This window comes from Ochotona princeps, chromosome 9, assembly GCF_030435755.1.
Source record: "Ochotona princeps isolate mOchPri1 chromosome 9, mOchPri1.hap1, whole genome shotgun sequence".
Classification (NCBI taxonomy): domain Eukaryota; kingdom Metazoa; phylum Chordata; class Mammalia; order Lagomorpha; family Ochotonidae; genus Ochotona; species Ochotona princeps.
The window spans coordinates 27,452,503-27,458,785 of NC_080840.1; positions in this window are offsets into that span (position 1 = coordinate 27,452,503).

Consider the following 6,283-nt stretch of genomic DNA (forward strand, 5'->3'; position numbering starts at 1 on the left):
TGTAAAATCCTGGCAACAACCTAATATGTGAAGAAAAAAAGATCAAATAAAGTACATAAACAAAATGATTAACTGGAGTTTCTTCATACACACACAGAGAATTATATACATCAAAATGGCTAGATGTGTATTTTGAAAAAGATAATCAGACAATGAAATCAACTTTGGGTATGAATGGGTAGAAATTAGTTGAAACAAACAGGAGGGAGATGTATTTCTGAGTATACCTACAGAATTCTAGCAATGTGAAAACAAATCTACATATCTTTCGCTAAACAAATGTAGATATTTCTGTTGGGCACAGACCAAATAATAAATTTGTTCATCAACTGTATTCACATGCTTAGCTTCAGTAGATGCTGCCAAAAAAAGTTCTAAGTTATTTCACTTCACATATTCCTACAAACAGCATTATTTTAATATTCTTGGGATTGCCAGTCAATCTTGTGTCTCCTGTGCAACTTTTACTAATCTGTATTCATATTTTCTATTGTGCATGAGCCCTTCCTCAGATATGTATTTAAAACAAAATTTAAGGTTAGCTGCCTTTTACATGAATGATGCTTTTTCGATTATTGTGCCTGGATAGTTGGCACCCAGGAGGAGAGTTTTCAATCCAAGTTTCAGATAAGTAGACTCAATCAAGAACTTACAGCATATCTTTGAAGAATTAGGAAAGCAAATGACTTCGCCAGTAGGATCTTGAAGACAAAATACAATCAAATCAATGGCTACCAAGAGGCGGAAGAGTCCAACCAAAGTCAGAGGATCACAGAGGTCAGCTTTTTGCTTTATTATTTCATTAAATACATTTGCAAACTCAGCTTCTCTTTCTGCACCTTCTGGGACTCCCATAACTCTTAGATTTGGCCTCTTACTAGTGTTTTTCAATTCTTGAATACTTTTTTTGGCCTGATCCAGCTCTGCTTCCAGATTTTTCTTTGCTTCCCCCGGATGACAGGAAATATCTTCCAATTCTGAGATTCTTTCTTCTGCTTGCTTCATTCTATTTTGGAGACTCTCCACTGTACTTTTAATTTGCTCTACTGTCTTCTTAATTTCAGTCTTGATTTGCTTTATTGCTTCCTTAAATTCTTTGAACTCCTGCATGAGCTTCTCATTTTTGACCAGAAGCTTTAAATGAGTCTTATGGATTCTGTGTCCCCCATTTTCTCGATGTCTTCCTCAGTTAACTCTGAGGTTGGCATAGGGTTTGCTCCTTTGCAGGGGAGTTTTCGGTAATAATCATTGTGCCTTTGTCTCTTCTTTTGCTCTTGATCATTGTACTTCTGGTTAGCACAGTCTTCTCCTTGGGGCAGGTTTCTAAGCTGTGTCACCCACAGGTCTACAATGCGATTTTACTTATTGCAGTTGGTACACAACTTTTTCCTTGCAGCCACTTGTGCCACAACCTCCAGTGAGTTCCAGATCTGGGTTCTTATGTCAGATTTCCACTGTGGTCTCCACAGCCCCAGCTCTTGTCTCATCACTCTCCTCCTCCTGTGATATCATGCTGAGGCTGCAGCGTTGTCTCTGCAACCTTTCTCCCACTTCCTGTTCAAGCAGGTCCCGGGATTAGAGATACCAGGTGTCCTATATAGTTAGGTTGTTGGTGGCGTTGATCTTGCAGGAACCTTCTGGACATTAGGTCTTGGTGCCACACGGACCTATTTTGACCTGTACAATGCCGCCGTAGGTATTATTTTCCTGCGGGACCAGTGCAATCCATGGAACTCAGTGAGTTCTCGCAAGCTCAGCACATGCGCAGTTCACTGTTGTCCCCTGCAGTCCTAATGCATTTGCCACAGTATACAAAATGGCGCCTGACATACCACTACTTCAGTTCTTGATCTGTTGGCCGTCAGATCTGAGGGCTACCCAGACCTGTCTTGGGTGGAACCTGTAGAATGCCACGTTGTTGCAGTTCACTGAGTCAGAAATGAGTTCATTCCCAGCCCAGTGTATGCTCATTCCTTTCCCTTGCCTCGTTATGCAAAATTGCGTCTAATGCAGTTCTAGGGGGCTGACTGGGCTATGAAATCTGCCCTGTTCTCGCACTGCCTGTCTGTGATCTGCTGCTCTGTCTCTGCTGCTGGTCAAATCAAACGGACCAGCAGGACGGACAGTTCTTTGTCTGGGTTCACCTCCCAAGCTCCCAGTGAAAGTCCCTTCCCACCTGATTGCTGGTGGATTTCTGGCTGCTGGTAGAGTTCAGATTGCCGTTAGCTGAATTTGCTGGAGTATCAGTTACTGCAACACCACACCATTGTGTCTGCTGCTTTCCTGTGTCTGTCAGTCTCCAGGTGCCCCTCTGCTGTTGTTCTGTCCTCTCGTATTTCCTGGAATATGTCCTCTCTGCTTCATCCTGATTAAATGTTTTTCCGTCCATTTAAACGTGTCCTTACCCTATTCCGCCATCTTGATTCTTAAGGTCAGCTTTTTGGTGTGGCAGTTGTGCTGCAGCCTGGGAAGTCATGATCTCAATCATGGGTGCTGGTTCAAGTGCCCATTGCCCAACTTCCAATTCATCTGCTAGTGCATCTAGAAAAGCAGTAGAGCATGGCCCAAGTATTTGGGCCCCTGCCACCTAGGTGGAAGATCCAGGAGTGGTGTTTCTCACTACTTGCATTAGCCCAGCCTCTGGCCCCAGCTGTTCTGACAATTTGCACAATGAACCAGTGAATGGAAAACCTGTATTTCTGTCTCTTCCTCTAAATCTTGCAAAAAATACAAAGAGGACCATTGAGCAGTAGAGGTCATAGCAACGATTTGGAGGGATGGCAAGGCATTTTTTGCTTGTTTCGTTTGGAACAACAAAGAATAGCAACACCCACTAAAAGCAAGTAGGATAGCAGAAAGACAAAGCTGTTATCAGAGAAACATCAGAGGAAGCCTCCTCTGAGAGTCCTTCCACAACAGTGCTCCAACTCACTACCCGCATCAAAACGATGAGAGTTTTGACAGGAAACTATTAGGAATGCATCTTATCAGCCTTCTTTGGTGCTTTCTTTAAAGTGTCTTCAGCTAATAATTTAAAAAAATGAGGCTGCACTGACATGGCTAAATTCTTAGCATCCTTAGTTTTTGGGGGATGAATAAAATGGCTGGCATCACTTTATAAACTTTATGGAACTTATGTTGAGAAAGCTTACATTTAATTTCATCTTGCTTTATTTTTAAGTTCTTCCACATACATACTTGCCCTAAGATCACAGAGGTACTCTTCTTTACTTTTCAAGTCATCTTTATATTATTTTAGCTTTCAAAATTACATGCATAGTCTTTATTTCCATTGCTGGAAATAAGTCAAGATTTTGTGTTCCGTACAGATATACAATTATTCTGGCAGCATTTATTTAAAGGACCATCTTCTCTGCTGAGTAGGGGTGTCAACTTTAAACAGATTTTTTAAACAATCAGCTAGTCTCTGGACTTTGGATCAATCTCACATTCTTTTGACTCAGCTTTTTAATACTTCATAGTATCTGGTATTGAAGACGTTGTCCTCATTCTTCACTGTTGCCTTCGCTATTCTTCACCTTTGTATTTCCAAATAAACTCCAGAATCAGCTTATTTTCCACAAATGTGGCTGGGAGAGGCTTTTACTTCCAATTTGAATTTTAAGAACTGACATCTTTAAACATTTGTTAATCCTAAATACGGGATAGCCTTCCTAACACTGTCTTTTTTGTTATAAATCATATTTTCAATGACATTAAGATGGCAATTTTTAAAATTTCATTTCTTATTTGCTGCTTGTAAAGGCAAGCAGGCTTGCTCTATTTCTGTTTTCTGAATATTGAACTATCATTTAGTGATTCTGATAATATTTTACTTTCAGAATTTGTTGTCCACAATCACGCTGTATTTTAAAAGAAAAACATTTAAATGTCTTCCTTTCAGTGCTTATGCATTTTTCTTTTTCTTGCCTTTTTTCTTGCACTAGTTAGAATCTAAAGAAAAATGCCAAATAGAAGTAGTGATTGTAGTTAACACCATCTGGTTTCTGACCTCTGGGAGTCATCAGTAATTCACCACTAAGTATGTTCTCTGAATGATTTTCAAGTATGTCTTTTTAATTAATTTTATGACAGTTTCTCAGGCTCTGTGATTTCTCCTCCCCTCCCTCCCTAGTCCCCTCCCCTCAATGATTTCCCCTACATTATTATAATAGTATAGTCTTTCAAAAACAGTCATAAGTCTATCATTCTACTATTTAAGTGTATCCTGACATTGTAGGCATGGACGATAGCAGAGCCCAGCATCCTATTGTCAAGGTACAGTAAACAGTTTCACTGGGAGTACACATTCGATTGGGAAGCAGAGATGCACACTACTATGTTTTCTTCACATCTCAATGACAGTCTCTATTAAACTGTTCTCTAGATGACTACAAGTACATGCATGCTTACCTGTATATATATATATATATATATATATATATATATATATATATATATATATAAATAAATTTTGCATTCTGCATGAAGATTACCTTATATCAGAGAGAACATATAATATTAGTTCAAGGATATTTTTAACATGTTACAATTTTTTCCTAATGTGCCAAATTTTTTATCATAAATAGGTGCTGAAATTAATATTTCTTTTGCTTCTATAGATCATTATTAAAAGTTCCCTTTTCTTTTTCCATTTATGGAATAAACTGCACCAATTTAAAGAAACTAACTACTGTAGTTTTCCTATAATAATCTCAATTTGATTATACAGCACTACTGTTAGGCATTGAATGTCATTTGTAATTTATTTTTAGGATTTTATTCTTTGTAATTTTATTATTCTCATTTTATGTATCTACTTTTAATTTATTCTGCACATATCACTATTTCCACCTTCTATAAGTACTTTAAGATTTGCTGATTTTCTAGTCTTTCCATCTGTCCATTCTTTCTTTTCATTTCTCCTAGATGTATTCGAAAATTAGAGATACACAGAGAGGGATGAACACACATACACACACACGAGACAGAGAGAGAGAGAGAGAGAGAGAGAGAGAGAGAGAGAGAGGGAGGGAGGGAGGGAGGGAGGGAAGGAGGGAGAGAGAGAGAGAGAGTATATTTTCCATCTGCTGGGTCATCCCCCAAATGGCCAAAACAGCCACAGCTGAGGCAGGCCAAAGAAAAGGACTAGGAACTTTCTGGGTCTCTCACATGAGCCAAGTGTACAAAGGACTTGGGCCATCTTCTACTGTTTTTCCCAGGCACATTAGCAGGGAGCAGGATCAGAAGCAGAGCTGCCAGGATTTGAACTGGCAATCACATGGGATGTTGTTGCTGCAGGAGGTGACGTAGCATGCTGCACCAGAAGTCCAGCACCTCCTAAAAGCTTTTTATCTTTGAAAATGGAATATGCAGTGATTGTACCTACTCTATTTGGCCATCTTAGCTTGCCATCTTCTGATGCTTATTGCCCATCTGAGGGATAGTATATCAAGTTCCTAAGCCAAGAACTTGAGAGCTTTCCTTAGTTTCCTTAGCTCTTCCTTAGTGACACCCAGTTGATAATCAATTTCTGTTCATTGTAATCCCCAAATCACTTTCAAATTCATGCCTAATCACCATTACTACTATTCTTATCCAAGCTTTGTCATTTCTCTTTATCATTTTACTCATCTTTAGTTTTTCTTCTACTAATCTATTTTTCAGAGATTTTTTTTCGGAAGCACAGACCTGATCATGTCAAATTGTCACTTATATATTCTTAATTGCTTCAATGAGATTAAAAATATACAAATTCCTTGATTCTGCAAACAAAAGAGATGTGATATAAGGCTTACCTTGCCTTGTTCTTTTGACCAAAAAATAAAAACAGTAGACTTTTAACATATTAAACAACTTGTCCTGCCTTATTTGTCAAGTCTACTCCCATCACCGTTTTTTCCAATGTTGGTGTTCCTGTTAGCTACATTCATTATTACTCCCATCATTCATCATCACCACCACCACCACATGTAGGTTACAAGAGCATTTTCTAAAACTTTAAAATCATAATAGTAAGAACCCAAGTACCTATGTAACTGTGTCACATAATACAATGTAATTAATGAAGTAAAAATAATAAATAATTTAAAAAAATCATAATAGTATACCAACAGGATTAAAAAATAAATCCAAAATCAAGTTTATAGTTATATATTTAATTTTATTTAATATATACCACTATGACCTTATTGTAGTTGAAATCCATTACAGGATTTTTATTTTTCTTTACTGATTAGTCATCTCAACAAGGACAATAATACTGCTGTGGAAGACCAAAGGG